This window comes from Panthera pardus, unplaced genomic scaffold, assembly GCF_024362965.1.
Source record: "Panthera pardus isolate Hobbes unplaced genomic scaffold, ASM2436296v1 HiC_scaffold_25, whole genome shotgun sequence".
Classification (NCBI taxonomy): Eukaryota; Metazoa; Chordata; class Mammalia; order Carnivora; family Felidae; genus Panthera; species Panthera pardus.
Window position 1 is genome coordinate 17,075,925 of NW_026526821.1, and position 17,964 is coordinate 17,093,888.

Genomic DNA, 17,964 nt, shown 5'->3' on the forward strand with positions numbered 1-17,964 from the left:
GTCTCAGTGGTTGAGGTGTCCTTTGGAAAGCTGTCCTTTGTAAAGTAGAGCTAAGTGTAGGACATATGGAGGCTGATGGGGGCACTTGCTCCTGGAGAAAGGTGTAGTGGAAAAAGTCAGGGAGGTCTCCTTGGAAGAGATGGGCTATTAGTCTATCACTCTGTGTAGATACTTCCTGATTCCTATCTTTCTGCTCCTTTAAGCAAGGACCACACACTAAAAACACAGGGCTGCTGTGATGTCACTGTTGCCTGCACTCTGGTTCAGGTGCCCTGCCATCTGAACAAGACTGTCCACACCTGAGCCCAGCATATCCCTTTGGTCATGGCCTTGGGCCTCCCGCTCCCTACATGTTAGAAATCCTAGCCTGCCTGTCCATGATTCAGGGCCTGTTTTTACACTGCATTTATAAAGAGAAGTTCAGGGAGTTCAAGATACAAGAGAAAAATCTGTGTTATTTCTACAACATTTACTGCAATCCCCCCTTTTATTATAATCCTGGACAAGTCCTTGCAAACATTCCCCTTTCCACACTGAGATTAATTTTCCTTATTCATGGCTGCCAGCAACGTAGGTAGGTTTCTTCCATCTGCTCATTTTTCCTTTGCCATTCTCCTTTTTTTGCCCCTCTTCTTCCCTCAGGGTTCAGAGAGTGGAGGTGTTGTCTCAGAAAGGCCACTGTTGGCTGGAGTAGGGGGAGGGAAGTCTGTTGCTAAGCCATCTTCTGTTGGCACATCTGGGAGTTTTCACTTATAGTCTAGAAGTAACTGGACAGAGAACAGGTCCTTAATTGATGAGTCCTTTCCTTATTTTGAGAATGTGCCAGAGATGTGCCAGGCCCTGCTCCCGGTGTCACGGACACAGCAGCAGTAATCAGGCAGGGTTCCTAACCTGACACACTAGCTGGGCATGTTACACGTTCCTTATCAGTGGGGGCACCTAACACACACACGTGTGTATATACACATGCATATACACACACTGATCTTCACCCTCCTCAGTCTCACTGTCTTCAGGGAACGGCCTCTGTCCCAGGCCCAAGGAGAACAAAAGAAATTCCTAGAAACATACCTCACACCAACGAGCATGGCTATTATCAAAAAGATAAGAAATAACAAGTGCTGACAAGGATGTGGAAAAAAAGGGAACCTTGGTATGCTGTTGGTGGGAATGTAAATTGGTGCAGCCACTGTGGAAAACAGTATGGAGGTTCCTCATTTATTTTTAAATTTCATACAATCCAGCAATCCCACTTCTGAGTATATATCCAAAGGAACTGAAATCAGGATCTTGAAGAGATATCTACACTCCCAGGTTCATTGCTTTATTATTCACAAGAGCCAAGATAATGAAACAACCTGATGTCTGTCAAAGGATGAATGGAAAAAGGTGTAATATATAGCAATATTATTCAGCCTTAAAAAAGAAGGAAATCCTGCCATTTTTGACAACATGGATGAACCTGGAGGATATTATGTTAAGTGAAATAAGCAAGACAGAGAAAGACAAATATTGTATGATCTCATTTCTATATGGAATATAAAACAGCCAAATTCATAGAAGTAAAAAGTAGAATGAAGGTTGCCGAGGGTGGGGGCAGAGGGAAATGGGGAGATGTTGGTAAAGGGGTACAAAGTTTCAGTTATGCAGGATGAGTAAGTTCTGGAGATCTAACGTACAATAGTATGACTCGCTATATTGTGTACTTGAAGTTTGTTAAGTAGATCTTAAGTGGGCTCACCACACACCAAGAAGAAGAAAATGGTAACCCTGTGAAGTGATGGACATGTGAATCAGCTTGACTGTGGTGGTCGTTTCACAAGGTATCTGTATATCAAAACATCAAGTTGTACACCTTAAATACATACAATTTTAATTTGTCATTTATACTTCAGTAAACCTGTTTAAAAAAAAAGCTAATACACTTCAATAACTTAAATCTGGAGACATTTTGAGAACAAATAAAGTGAGAGCCACAGGGAAGGTTTGGTATCATCGGTCAAAGAAGCCAAAATGCTGGGGACTTACTTGATGTGGGAGAGGGGACAAGCATCCCCTGGAGGATCTGGCGCCTCGGAGGAAGAGTGCTCTTGATAGGTGGCCATGAGTTAGATCTGGGCACGGTGTGCTTAAAGACAGAATTCCATGCACCACAAGGAGAGGCTCTTGCCTGAAAACTGATGGTGAATACAGACAATGCTCCAATCCCTGTGGAAAATGATTGCACTCAGCTCCCTAAATTCTGTGTTTCTCCATATTTATATATGCTGTTACCCAGTGAATACCTGATTAAGGAATGCAGCTGCCAAATGAATACATTTGTTGCTCATCAAATGGCACCATAAAGCCAGCGATGATGGGGCTTATTAAAAACCTTCTTTCACTCAGTGAAAAATCCCCCACATGTCCCAGCCAGTCTCAATATCGCAGCTAATGAAATGGGTAACCAATACACAAAGAGATGTATTCAAGAGCAAATTAACTGCCTCAGGAATATGCATCATAAAGATTGCAGCCTGGAAAATAAATAGACAGTGTATTGGACAAATTGGCCTCGTGTTTAAGTGTTGATGGGTTGGAAATATTGGTTTAGCTTCTTGATAGAAGCAGGCAGTATGGGATCCTGGAAGGCAAACATTAGCAATGAAAAATCAGGCTGGGGACCTTCTAATTAGCTAGAACTGGGGAAAGGTGTGAGGAGTGACAAACATTTATTGAGCCACTTCCTGAGAGCCAGCCAGGCCTTGTGCTGGCCCTTTATGAATGTTGCCACTTAGTCCTTTTGTCGCCCAAAAAGGTAGGAGCCCTAGATTTTTGGCTTCACCTACCTGTGACCACATGATGAGATTACACAAAGAGATTTTGTTTTCTCTGTCTGTGCAAACTATTAGTGCAAAGCTTCTATCAGATTCTTTAAAAATACCTCCTTTAAATTGCCCCTGGGTACTACCAGTCTCCTGAGCCCTTGCTCATGATTAAAAAAATTTTTTTTCCCTTTGTTTCTTCTGCTCCAAATTCTTGTCCTGCTATCCCACTGCCTACTCTGCCTTGATTCTTTTCTGGGAAGCTTCCAGATCAAAGGGAAGCAGCAACCTGAAGGCTGAATGACCATTCCTACTGTGGCTCCTCCAAGACCCGAGGTTGAGTATTAACACTCGTATCCCAGTCTCTAGATGCAGGAAATACACACACACACACACACACACACACACACACACATACACACACACACACACACGCACACACACACACTCACACTCTAAGGGGGAAGGCAGTAGTGTGGGTTTCAAGTCATGTGGATGTGGGCCCTGTGATCTGGGACAGGCTACCTGATTCCCTTGAGCCCCTGTTACCCCACAGGAGAGGTAGATGATACTGCCTTCCTCAAAGGTCAGTTTGGAGGAACTGATGAAATAACGTGTAGAAGATTCTAGAGTCCTGATCTGCATGATTTTCATAGGCCTTCCTTCTTTCAAGAAGAGACAGCCATGGAGTTAGTTGAAGGGAAGGTCACTGCAGCTGTGGGGCCCTGCCTCCCTATGAGGGACTAAATGAACTGACTTAATGTGCGGGGAGACCACAGGGAGACAACACCAGCAGCCCCACCTGCTGGAACATGTGCCCTCTGTGCTTGCTTGGGCAGCATTTTCATGATTATGCTTATTGTTTTATATTAATATATTTAATATAATGTTATTATATTTCATTAGTTTGAGCCTGATTTTTATGATTGTTTTAAAGAAAAACTAGTGAATTGTTTAGACATATCCCCTGATCCATTACAGGCTAGTCAACAGTAAATTTCCATTTGAGGTTAACAGACTCTGAAGACCTGTAAAGGGGCTGTGCACCTCATTTATTTGTTGGTGCATGTTCTAGATTGGGCTCCCCCAGAAGCAGACAAAGATATGCATGGGAGTAGTTTTTCTGGGAGGGGATCTGAAGAGGCAACCAGGAAGGTTGGACAGGGAAGGGAATGTATAGGCTGTCTTACTGAGCAGGTTACTGCCATTGGCCACTGGGAACTCCTGATGGGCAGTTTAGAACATACAGCATGGTTATGCCCCCCCGAGGGCCGAGGGAGCCGGGGTGTTTTTGCGCTAACTTTGGTGAGTTGTTGCTTGAAGGCTATTCCTGGGGACATTTATTCTTCAGCACTTCTAGCCTGCACACAGGGGATACTCAAGGGAGGGATGCAGGTACTTGCACTAGGAAGCCATCACCTTGCACAGGAGTGGCGAGTGCCGAGGGGATGTGGGTAAACGCTGATGGTGTCTATGCAAACTTAAAAATCTGGGGTCCATAGCACATCCTACATTTTCAGTGATGTGTTTCTGTATTTGTCTGTCTTTTGCTACAAGCTATGAGCTGTCTGAGGACAGAGCCATCTCTTGTTTTCATCCCCACTGTCCTGCAAACAACTGCTGACTGACTGACTGAATGATTGAGGGAATGAGCAATTGAAGACTTGAAAACACAACAGGACTGAGATTACAAATCAAATGCCTGCAAGAGCCTGGAGGGTCATGAGTCAGAGAGGCAAATATAGATCCTGCTTTTGAGATGCTCAGAGCCCAGGGGAGGCAGACCCTACTCCATGACAACACAAATGTTTAGGGTCAGTGGCATTCCTTTACTTCCTGGGCATGGAGCTTGACTACATTTCCCAGACTCCCTTGAAATTAGGTGAGATCATGTGATTGAGTTCTGACCAATGGAATGTGGGCAATATAGACCAATTCCCATCATGGTTTGCAAAATTTCCTATGCATTTCTCAACTTTCTCTCCTTTTCACCATCCACTGGATACATGGAGAGAACTCCAAGCACTGAGAGGAGGGTGGAGCCACAAGAGGGAAAGAACCTGGGTCTCTGAATGACTGCCCAGAGGAGAAATTTCCACAATTCTAACTGACCTGTCTTGTATCCTGATGTCACTGAAATGGGTTGTTTTTTACATCAGTTCCCTGGTCTGACTGACATAGTGCCCTAAGGGAACATGTCAGGAAGAATGCTTTGGGAACTCCTTGGCCTTCTTAGAGGAAGGCTCTCTGCTGGGGGAAAGGTCAGACTCCTACTCAGAGTTCATTAAGGAAGCTGTAGGCTCTCTGCCAGGACAAGAGAAGTATGGAGCTGGGGAGTTGGGCAGATGTGCTTCCACATATGTTAAATTAAACCCAGTCAAATGGATTTTGTGACGCTCTTTGGGGAGGACAGAAAGAACTTCAGGCAACAATACTTACCCCAAATTGTTGGTGAGAATTGCATTTCTCATCCTCCAGGGATTCTTGGTATGATACATCCCAATGACGTAGGGTCAATTCTACTCCTTCTGGGGTAGTGAAAGACTATGAGTTACTTGTGGAAAATGGTTCTACTTCTGAGAGCCACTTTTCCTGCTCACTGTGTGAACAGTTAACAGTGGCACTGAAGTTCACAAGGCAAGCAAAGATCACTGAGTTTGAAGCTCTACCATCAACTTCTTTCCTGCCCTGGGAGATCTGGGACAAAGAGTGTATATTCTCCTCTTGGTGCATATCTGCTTCAGAAGGAAAGGGGAAGTGGTTCAGTACCTCATCATTTGAGGCAAATGTGTCCAGCCTCTTTGCTGAATGTTTACATTATCTGTATGTAGAGAAACCAAGAGGAGAATTCAGAGAATATGGTCCTGCTTTCCTCAAGGATCATATTACAAGATTCAGCAACTAAGTGAGGCTCACCCTCATAAGATGAAGGTTCTCAGAGACTTCATAGCCTCAGAGCCTCAGAGCGTATGGGGGCTGGAGAACAGGTGTGGAAATCAAGGCAGCTCCTGAGGGTAGGAAGCAGAGTCCCTGGGAGATGGGATGAACCCCTATATTTTTAAAAGTTACTTTGTACCTCTGTTCAAGATTTAAGTTCCAGAGAGAGAATCCAGCTATAGAAAGCATGAGACAGCACAGAGGACTCCCAGAGACATTTAGTCTTGTAGGGCTCCCCAAAATTTTCTAAGGAGATGCTCAGTTTTTGCTGTTGCTACTGCTGGCCGAGAGAAGGTAACCTTTGCCATTCTCATAAGAGTCATTATAGTCTCCAGGTGTGCTCCCCAACCCCCTGATTATTCTGGACACTCTGCCAACAAACCAGTAAAGTGCAGCTGTAGTGCCCTTCTGAGTGATGGCTGTGAACCTGGGAGATCCAGAGGTGAATTTTCTAGACATAGCTCACTCAGCAGGTCCAGGCATTGGTGCTGCCTGAGGTCTATTCCTGGGTGGGAATTGGCTTTAGTCCTATTTGATTCTTCCTTCCCCCAACAGGCAAACAGCTCATCATGTAGGGCCTTTTTGTTACAGATTGTGACAGCTCCACTGCCAGGTACCTCTGTGTCTCTTAAGATTCAATAATCCCTAAAAAATAATAATAATAAAATAAAAATAAAAATGAAATAGTCCCAAGGCAATATTTGAGCCTAGACGTGAGAGTGGTCGGGGTGGTGATGGCCCCTGCCCATGATGAGAGAGGGGCATCTGCAGGGATGTGGGTGACCAGATTATTCTGAGAGGAAGCCCCTTTTCTGGGGTCTCCAAGTGACTAGGGACAACAATTTCAGAAGAGCAGCAAATACCAACCTCTCTGAACAAAGAGGCACTGGATTAGCTTGTTGAATGCATCAAAAAGTCTTGAGATCTTAATGTTTCACCAGGGCCTTCTAACACTTCATTGTTTGGTCATCTGGGCTGTGCCATCAGGAGGCAGTCATCTCACTGCACACAGACTAATTTCTGCCTACGGGCCAGGGTGGAGCTTCTAGAACAGAGAAAAATCAAATCAGAGCAAAGTTCGCCATGGGAGGGAGAAGGAGAAGGTTTTAAAAGGTGATGTTTTACTCCCTCTTTAAATGTTCATTAGTGTGCTATCCAAAGGCTTATTTACCTCTTAAGGCATTTATGAAGCGTTTTCAATGTGTGAGGCATTGGAGGGGTGGATGAAAACACACATAAAGTATGAGCCTCACTCCCAAAGGAATTATAAACTAGGGGTAGTGATAATAGGTAATGTTCATGTGCTGTATAGTTTGGAAGGCTTTTTTGGTGAATATTGTAATGCCACTGATTATAAGTACTGTTGAACAGTCAGCATTTTTCCCGAGTGCATCAGGAAACTGAAGCTCCGAGAGGGCAACAATTTGACCAAGTTCATGGTTCACACAGCTTGTCAGAAAAGAGACTAAATTTGAACTTGGATTCTCTGTCTAGATCTCTTGCCTCTTTAGCCAAGGAGACAGACACACATGGTGAAGTGATACGAGGGATTGTATGAATATTAGAAAAGAGGAAAGAGTCTCCAAGATGCAGGGATTTTTTAAAAATGTTTTATTTATTTTTGAGAGAGAGAGAGAGAGAGAGAGAGCACAAGTGGGGTACAGACACAGGCGATGGGGACAGAAGATCCGAAGCAGACTATGCCCTGAGAGCAGCAAGCCAAGTGCGGGGTTTGAACTCACAAACTGCAAGATCATGACCTGAGCTGCAGTGGGACGCTCAATGGACCGAGCCACCCAGGTGCCCCAAAGATGCAGGAATTTTTAAATTTTTTTTTTAACGTTTATTTTTGAGACAGAGAGAGACAGAGCATGAATGGGGGAGGGGCAGAGAGAGAGGGAGACACAGAATCGGAAGCAGGCTCCAGGCTCCGAGCCATCAGCCCAGAGCCCGATGCGGGGCTTGAACCCATGGACCGCGAGATCGTGACCTGAGCTGAAGTCGGATGCTTAACCGACTGAGCCACCCAGGCACCCCGATGCAGGAATTTTTAAAGACAGATGAGGTGTACTGGTGTGCTTGGGGTCTTCAAGCAATGAAAAAATTATGGTCAAGCTGCTCTATATGGGAAAATGAGAAAGATTATTTTTTTAGAAATTTGAGGAGGAAAAGAGCAAGGAGGAGGAGGACACTGAGGAGGAGGTATGGAGAGAGAAGCCTTCAAGATGGTTTTTGTCTGGGGACCATTTAAGGTGATAGGATAGCTCCAGTGACTTTTAAAAGCAGCCATGCCTAAGTGCTGTTTTATTCACTTGCTGTTTTGTATTATGTGTCTCCTGGCCATGGCCTTCCAACATCTTCGGCAAAATGTTCTACATTCTTGCTTTTTTATCAGTGGGATTTTGAAATTGAAGATGGGATTATTTTCACCTGTGGATCAACTTGGTGTAGAACAAAGATGGCATGTACAGAAGCAGGAATCCAGAGGCTGAGGTGAGCATCCATTCATTTATTCATCCATCTGTCCATCTATCCATCCATCTATCCATCCATCATCATCCATCATCCATCATCCATCCATCTGTCTATCCATCATCCATCATTCACCACCCCTCCCTCCATCCATCAGCCATCCATTCACAATCATCCATCACTCACCCATCCATCTATCATCCACCATCCATCATTCATCATCCATCCATCCATCATCCATCCATCCTCCATCACCCATCCACCCATCATCCATCCATCCTCCAACCATCCTCCATCTGTCCGTCTATCCACCCACCCACCCATTCACTAATTCATTTATTCAAATACTCATTGAGCATCTACCATGTACTTGGCTCTGCTCTGGGTACTGGGGATACTATAATGAATAACAGACAGATACCCGTTTCCCAGGAGCAGCCGATAAGTATGAAAATCAGACCATAGTAAAGCAACTGAATAGATTACCAGGATAATTTCAGACTGTGATAAACACCATGAAGACAATAAAACAGGGTGATGTTATAGAACAGTGGCTCTCAAAGCTTTGCTCCTAGACTAATGGCATTAACACAACCTGAAAACTTGTGAGAAATATACATTATCAGGACCCACTCAGACCTATTGAATTAGAAATTCTGAGGAATGGGACCCAGCAATCTGTATTTGAAGCCCTCCAGGTGAATCTGATACATGTTCAAGTTTGAAATCCACTGGTATAGAGTGACAGTGTGGTTGCCTGAGGTAGGGTAGTCCGAGAAGGCTTCTTAGAGGAGGTAACATTTGCATTGAGATCTCAATGATAAGAGTTTAGTTGTGTAAGCCTAGAGATATATCTTCCAGGCAGAGAGAATAGCAAATGAAAAGATCCTGAGATAAGATCAAAGTTGGGGGCCTTGGGAGACTGAAAAAAAAAAGGCCAGTATGGTTGGAGTGTCATGTACAGTCATGCAAATTCATGATGACAGACAGTGCTAGGAACGTTCTGGTTGCTCTTTGGATATTCATTCTCTTTTTTATAGAAATGTGATCTTTGCACATTTGCATTGGAAGCTACATATTGGGATTCTTTTTGAAAGTAAAATAATTAATTTAAATCTTACTAGTAATACATATATAAATTTTCCTCATAAATGGATTTCTTGGCTTCTTATGAAGCTGCAGTTTGTCTTGGGAAGATTGCAGTGGGCTAGGAGGCAAGAGGATTGGGATCTAATTCTGTCACACTCTGTTCACTGCTGCTGACCCCATCTGCAGGGTGAGGAAGGAGAGCTGGTCTGTCTTCTGAAAGAGAAGACTGCTGGCATCTTCTTGAGGGGCAGTCTAGTTGTCCTTCAGCCCCCTCACCTCCTTTTCTTCCTGCTGATTTGACCTTGGATGTATGTGCCTGGGGCAGGGCAGGAGGAAAGAGGCAAATGGGTTCCCTTGGAATTACCACCTATGTCAAATGGTGTTTTGGAAATCTGCTTTGAATATACAGTAATTCTGTGAGCTGAATTCCATGCTCTCAGTGGCAGTTTTCTTCATAGTTATTGCTCTGCTGCTGAACCCAAAAGTTTTATTTCTTGCAAACAGACATCTGACGAAAAGAATAGTACACAGAGCTGCACAATCAGGGGCATGGCATTTGGACTTGACGCTGCAGGATTGGGGAAGGAGGGAAGGGAACAACCTGGATCTTCTCCAGGGAGGCTGTGAAGTGCATTGGGAAGACTCTTGGGTGAATCCTTTAAGCTGGGTGCATTGTCAGGCCTCTCTGAGCCTCTGTTTCCTCCTCTGCAAAATGGGGATGATGCCTCTTATACAGTATTAAATAAGATGACATGTTCCAGGTGTGTGGCACACAGTAGGTGCTCAATAAATGTCTGTGCTTGTCTTCCATCCCTCCCCTGGGAGCAAGGAAATGTCTCTCCTCCATAGGCAGCGGCCAAGCCCCTCTTTGCCTACAACTCTCCTGGTTTGTTTGCTTGTGTAGTAATTAGGCACAGCAGCTAAGAGTATTCAAACCTGCAGCATTATCTTTTCCCCAAGCTGCTTCAGTTGATAGAGGGTTTGGTGGTAGATGACAGCTTGTTTATCCAGGGAGGCTATAAAATATTCTGTCGAGTGAACACACAGAAAAGCTCATTTGTCTTGTCTTTTGTCTCCACAGCTACATAGTTCAGAAGGGATGCTCTCGTCCCATCTTACTGACTGCTTGCTCCTCTGAGCATGCTCACAGACCCTCTTCTGCCCACCCTGGGCCCTCCCTCCCACCACGCTACCTCTATAATAGCATCCATCATGATGCCTCTATTGACCACTCCCAACTCAGACTGCTCCCCTGAGCTTTATACTGGACATTACCGCCTGGATGTCCACAGGCCTGTCTGCTCCCTTCCCTTGCTGCTTCTCTTCTCTGGATCTCAGCCCTCAGCGGCACTGGCCACCCACCCTCCCTGAGCCTGAAGCCTGGGAGTCCATCTTGGGCACCTCATTCTTTCTTGCCACCATATCCCTTCACCCATCAGGGTCCTGTCCACGTTCTCTCTCAAATCTCTCTCCTGACTGTCCTTCCACTCAGCCCCAACCACCAACCCCCCGTGGAGGGCTCCCCCTCCACCCCCCGTATGGCTGCAGCCAGGGGTCCGGTTCTGGAGCACACACTGAGGTGTGTCAGGCCTGCAGTCCTGAGGACAGGTGGAGGGAGGGATTTGTGATCATTCCCAGAGGCCGTGGGGTGGGGGATGGGGACATAGGAGGTTGAGGGGGTGAGGCAGGAAAAGAGCTCAGGTTTTTGAGAAAAACAAATAAACCAAACCAAGCATTCTGGCCTTCAGTGCTGGTCCCAGCACATGTTAGCTGTGTGATTTCTGACAGCATTTAAAAGCTCTTTGGAGCCCAATTTCTTCAGTTCTGAAAAGGCACCTATCATTCCTACCTCAAAAAGTTGCTATGAAGTTTGGATGAATGAACCCATATATATGGTAGATGGTAGAGGTTTGATCAGTGTCAGGCTTTTCTCCCTGTCTTTCACTTTGAACAGTACTTTGTAGTTCTCAGCAGTCTTTCTTAGATCATTCATTCATTCCATACATGGATTGTGTGCCTAATATGATCTTGGCCAGTTATGGTGCTGGGGTGTAGCAGAGACAAGACAGGCTTAGTTCCATATCCCCTGGAGTTTACATTTTTGGTGGGGAAGACAGACCAAAAGCCGGTAACACATAAGTAATATAATATCAGGTAGTCTTAAGAGCCATGATGAAAAATCAAGCAAAGTAAAATAGGAGTGATGGGGACTGGAGAATCCCTGGAGCTGAGATCTGTGGAAAGGAGTCAATAAACAAGCCAAAGAATAATTAAAATAATTTACTGACTGTGGTAAGTGCTGGGAGGGAAGTGAGCATGGTTATGTGACACCACAGGCAGGTTGACAGAATTAAATACTAAAAGGGTATGGGAAGTGACTGGTATGACGATAAGTGACAGACATTCAATGATGCATTCTTTCCCCCAACAGCTCTCTTTCCTGTACCTTTAATCTCTTCCTCTAGTGGATCCCTCCCACCAGCATTTACTCGCATGAAGGCTTCTTGTGCTTAGAACATACCTCTCTGCCTCAAACTCCAGGCTTTTCTCCAGCTGTGATACTACCTGATCCCCTCCAGAGCAGACCTTTCCAGAGTTGTCTACACTTCTAATCTCCACATCAACTCCTCAGTTCATCCTTCAACTCCATCACTCTGGCTTCTGCCCCTAGAAGGATTCCAGAAACTGCTTTCTCTGCAGTCACCAGTGACTTCCAAGGTCATGGTCACTGTACCCTTTGAGTTCTCGCAGCCTGTCTCCTGGCCATATTCAATATCATTCTTTCTATAGGTCCCAACATGCACACCACCTCTTCAACTTTGTTTCCCCCAACTCTCCTTACTCCTCCTCAGGCTTCTTTGCTGACTTCTCTCCCCCTGTTGGTTCCTTAAATGTTGGAGTGTCCCAAGGTTCCATCCTGTGTCCCCTTCTCTTCTCTCCCTATACATTATCCCTGGGTAAGGGTTCAAGTCTCCCAAATTCCTATCTTCAGCCCAGTTTGCTCACCTGAACTCCTGGCCTATATTCTCAATTCATTTTTGGACGCCTCCACTTGGAAGTGCCATGGACATCTTGAACTCAACAGTTCTAGACTGGAATTCACCAACAATTTCCTCTACCCACCCTGCTCTTCTAACCTGCCCATGTTAGTGGGTTTCACTAGTACCCACCTGTAGCACAAGGCAGAGCCTTGGAATTCATCAGTTCCCCTTGAGCCCTCCCTCACCCCCATATCTGCTGGCCATCAAGTCCTGTGGATTTTGCCTACTGAATGCTCTCAGAAGTATCCTTCTGCCACCACTTCCTCTGCCCTCTCCCTAGCCCAGGCCTCCAGCACCTCTTGTCTTGACCACTGCAGAGTTTCCTCTTGGTCTCCACTGTTGTCCCCTCTGATCCATCCTGCACACAGCAATCGGAGTGATCGCTCAAACATGCATACCCGATGGTGCTCACTCTCCTGATTAAAGCCCTTCAGGGCTCTTCCTTCAGTGTTCCGAAGCCCAGAGAGGAAGAGCAATTTGCAAAGGCTTCCCAGCAAGTCCAGCGTGCTTCATACTAAAGCAGAACAGCTCTCCTCTTAGCCATGATTGGAAGGAAACGTGGCATCAGCAAGGACCCTTCCCCATAGATTTGGCTCTTTCTGTTGCTGAAATCAGAAAGATGAGCAAGTGGTAAGTCTTTCCGGAAAAGGGTTGGAAATAATGCCGGATCTCTTTGCCTTTGCCTTGGACTTCTGAGGCTGAGGCCCTGGTGTCACATTGGCTTTTTCCGTCACCATTCCAGACCCCTTACAGTTCTGCCTCAGCTTTCCCCTATGCCACCTCTAATACAGATCCTCACCGACAGGCACTCCTGTCTGCCTTCTCTGACCTGAAATAGTTTTGAGTTTCTCAGTGGTTGTTGGCACAACCTGCCTGGGCATAGGTCTGGCTAATATTTGAGAGTAGGAGTACTCAGGCAAGGTGGCAAGTCCTTGTACGCTGAGCTGAGATGGGGTTGATGCCAGGCCAGGGTCAGTCAGTGAGCCTTTGGCCACAGACTGGACTGTTAACCAGGTCATAGACTAAGGCCCTGACTCTGGCCACAGCCTGATCTTGGCTGTGGACAGGATCCTGACCCTGGACCCAGACACAGCTCTGACCCCGCTTCTAGACTTAGCCTTGATTCTGGTAATAGACTGAGCACTGATCCTCATCTAAGACTGAGCCCTGACCCTTGCCACAGACTGAGCCTTGATCCTGGTCCCAGACTCAGCCTGACTCTACTTCTAGACTGAGCCCTGATCCTGGTCCCAGGCTGTGCTCTGACCATGGACTAAGCCCTACCCACCTCACAGACTAGACCTACAGCTGGGGGCTCATGGTGAGAGTGTAGCCAACTCAGGAAAAAGCTGTCCCTTTAGAGGAAGGGGCAGGAACGACTTTTCCTGGGAAAAGCAGAACAGGCTCAGGCTCTGGCGTTGTTACACTCATGGATTTGAGGGATCACAGGCCACAAAAGAGCCAGGCTCAAAGGACTGCTGCAAAATCACATCTGGCAGAGCTTCCCAGCCATTTTAGCTCCCAAATAATGGGGAGATTATTCCTGTGGCTATCCATCAGGCTGAGATTGAGAACATTTCAGTGAGAAGATGCTTTAATGACTCTTCAAGGATTTGGGGCCTAATGAAGCACACATCAGAGGACAATTTAATCTTTCCCTCATAAAACCCTCACAATAAGATCAACTTCAGAATCCAAATTCATCCTGACATAAAAATGTAAGATCAAGACAGTCCCGGATCACTGATAATTGTCTGGGGCTAATTGCTGTGGTCTCGGTGCAGGGGAAGGGGGGGCTTGGGAGAAGCCAAGGGAAGGTGGGTGTGGTAGAGGGCATCCTGGGACATGCTGGGTTGTCCCCTGTGAGGCTTTTGGAAGGAGGACAGTGACACTGGAAAATAAGATAGGAAAGGTAAGTGTGAGCAGTAGATGGTCCTGCTTCCTCTGGTCCTGTAAGGTGGACCTTTTCTCCCCCAATCCCTCTCCAAGTGGGCTAGTGGTCAGCAGATATGCCACAAACACCTGACTCTCAGTGAGCCATGAAGGGGCCAGGAAACCTCTGCTTCCAAGCCAGAAATGTAACAAATAGAGCTTAAGAGAGCTGCTAGGGAGAAAATTAGAAGGAGGCTATGATGGAACGATCCAGGCATGTGTGGGCTGGATCATCATCCTTAGAACTGGCTCACCAGCTCTCTGAGGGTAGAAGCAGAGCACTATGAGTGCAGGCTCCCCTTGTTTCTTCCCACACCTTGCTGCTACCTGGGGTCACACACATCATCAGGCCCAGCTCATCACGAAAGCAACACCACCTTCTTCTCACAAATGCTGAATTTTTGCCCATGTCTTCAGTTGCAGAGATTTTTTTTTCCAGAAATGGGTTTTGATGTGAATGAACAGAGCCCTGCCATTGATTTCAAAACATATTTTATAATATAGTAACAAAATAGGGAAACATATTTTATAATAATTAGATGGAAAAAAAATCAAACAAATTCAGTCAAGCCCTGGTCAGTGCGTAGTATAGTCATTTATACTAAAATTACATCCATAATGTACTGCAGAGTCAGAGAAGGTACAAGACAAAGTAATTGGAGCCTTCTCTCATTTTTCTTTGTACTAAAAGAAGATAGCATTCTTTTTCATTCTTTTTTATTTGAGAGAGAGCGTGCGTGAGCGAGCATATGAGTAGGAGGAGGGACAAAGGGAAAGAGAGAGGGAATTCCAAGCAGGCTCCATGCTCAGTGCAGAGCCCAACATGGGGCTCAATCCCATGACCCCGGGATCATGACCTGAGCTGAAATCAAGAGTTGGATACTCAACCAACCGAGCCACCAGGTGCCCCTAGAAGATAACATTCTTAAGTAAGACACAGACACCTTAATGGAAACAATTAACAGATTTTACTATGAAATATTTTTTAAACTTAAAAAACTTCTATCCAGTGAAACAAAACCCAGAGTTAAAAGAAAGCAGACTGGGAGGAAATATTTGCAGCATATTCAACCAAGAACTACTCTATCAAATATATGAAGATTTTCTGCAGATCTGTAACAAAAACACAAAGATGCCTTAGAAAATTAGGCCAACTTCTAGAAGAAGAAAGCTGGACTACAGTGGTGGCCATAGAGGTGGGTTGGTCAGATCTCCCTCCAGAAGAACTTTTGGTGGGAGGAAAAAAACAGCTGATTGACAGTCTCAAGCTAAGGCATCTTTGGGTCCACTATGGTGGTCACACTGGGTCGTGCTTCCCCTAGTCTGTTCCCAGCCAGTGACAGAGCCCCTCCACTTTGGAAACCACCCCGCTGGTCTGCTGGAGGCTTTCTCAGAGCAGCACTGTGATCCGAGGATCATCCTGCACAATCCTCCTTCTCCCTCTCCTTTGATAAACATCAGACCTGCATGTGGGTCTGAAAGCTCTCCCATCTCCCCCACCTCCCTTTGTCCCCAGTAAGGCTCGTGCTTGTTCAATCCTGCCTTGGCGTGTGCTTCTCAGAAGACCCCAAATAAAACAATGATAAACCCAAATGTAAAGGATTATTGAAGTACCCTATGTTGTACACCTGAAACTAATAGAACACTGTATGCTAATTATACTGGAATTTAAAAAAAATGCTAGTACTTAAAATAAGCCTTACTTATAATTAAAGTAGCACATGGGATGCCTGGATGACTTAGTTAAGCATCCGACTCTTGATTTCAGCTCAGGTCATGATCCCAGGGTCGTGAAATTGAGCCCCACATTGGGCTCCATGCTGAGCATGCAACCTACTTAAGATTCTCTCTCTCCCTCTTTCTCTGTCCCTCCCCTGCTCATTCTCTCTCCTTCTCTCTCTCGCTCTTTCCAATAAATAAATAAATAAATAAATAAATAGCACAAATCGCGATGTGATACCATTTGCTACCTATCAAACTACGAATATATTTTTTATGTCTTTTATATAATCTTTATGCTCAAAATGGGTCTCAAACTCACAACCCTGAGAGCAAGAGTTGCATGCTCTACCGACTGAGTCAGCCAGGCACCCCTGACAAATATTCTTAAGGGGTCATTAATACCTTATTTAGTGAGGGGGGAACAGAATGAACCTCTTTCTCATACTGTGCTGGTGCCAGGAGTATAAAGTATACATATTCACCGATTCAGCATTTCACTTCTGGGAATCTACTCTATAGGATATGTGTGTAGATGTACAAAAACATACGCAAGCATGATGGCATTATTTACACTAGTCAGAAACTGGAAAATAAGCTGAATGCGCATTAATGTGGAATATTTACATCAGTTATGGGGCACCCACACAATATAATTTCCAGCTGTTTGAAAGAAAGAGGTCAAGTATGTGACATGAAAAGATGTTTGTGATGCCAAATTGAATAGAGAGAAAAAAAAACAAGAACTGAAGAATATACTGTGTAATGCCCTTTGAATAGAAAAACCCTTCATTAAATGAGTTTGTATGCATACAAATTGGTGAATCAGTGCAAACATCTGGAAAAGTAGACACTGAATTGCCAAGATCGTTTGTCTTTGGGGAGGAGGGTGGGATCGGGTGTAGCTATTAAAGGGGGCCCTCACTTTTTGCTCCATTTCCTTCTTTATTGTTTACATGTTTCAGAGTGAGCATGGATTATTATTTTTAATTAAAATGAGCAATATATAGGAAGAAAAAAAAGAACCCAGAGTGTAACTGCCAGAATGAGGATTGACCCTTTTGGGAGGCCGTGTCCATGTTCCAGTCTGTTCACGGTGCTTGGACCCTCCTGGGAGTGCCCGTTAGTGGCTGTGAACAGCGGAAGAATTTTGCTCTCATCCTTGTCTTTATCCTTTAAAATTACTTTTACAAAACTGTTAGCAGGAAGCGACGTTGTTCGCCTCGATCCCTGCCTCATGAGCCACACCTGACTCTAAATGTTTTCTTACTCTTCAGAAACCCATGCCTCCCTTCCCCCTGCTCAGTCCGCTGACCTGAAGGCCAAATGTGCTACTGCTGAAGATATTGTAGGGCCAAGCTCTCTGGCCTCGGTTTCCTCACCTGTGTCAGACGATGTTGGGTTAAATGGCCTCGGGGTCTGGCTGATGTTTTAGGCCCTGGGGCACTGGCGCGCAATTGCCATCCTCCACACACTCTGCTCAGCTCAGCTGAGGTATCAGAGAAGGCCACCACGGTCCTCGGTCTGACCTTCAGCCGGCTCTTCCAGCGTCGCCTCGCAGCCCCTGTCATCCAATGTCAGCCACTCTGAATGTGTCTCTGTCTCTGCCCTCCCCACATCCAGCTGCCCAAACTGCCCACACTTTTATGATCTCCTCGTTTGGATTTCCATTGCATTTTCTCTATAGATTGTGTGGTCTGCAGAAGCCAAAATAGCCACTTTGCCCCGCTTCCAATCTGATCGAGCACTTCACATACACTGGTGGGGGGAAAGACCCTGAACCGACAGAGACTCATAAACCCTGAGACAAACCCAGTCTGTTAGGGTCTCCCAGACAGTATATCCTCGAATACTTCCCTTAAGTCTGGCCTCTCTAACAAAGACAGGTTTGTCCTTGGGCCCTGCTATTGTGATCTCTGCAGATACTTTTGTGCATATGATCATCGTGTGAGGAAGTTGGCTGTTTTCAA

At 45.4% G+C, this 17,964-nt stretch overlaps 1 long non-coding RNA gene across 3 annotated transcripts in view; it reads left to right on the plus strand.

Annotated features, from left to right (window-relative positions):
* LOC109272426 (uncharacterized) overlaps positions 1 to 8,665 on the plus strand; it is a 135,611-nt gene extending 126,946 nt beyond the window's left edge. For all 3 annotated transcript variants that reach the window (XR_002082458.2, XR_008417721.1, XR_002082460.2), the window contains one exon: positions 8,137 to 8,665. This is a non-coding gene — a long non-coding RNA (uncharacterized LOC109272426). The remainder of the gene's footprint in view (positions 1 to 8,136) is intronic.
* Positions 8,666 to 17,964: the final 9,299 nt, after the last annotated feature.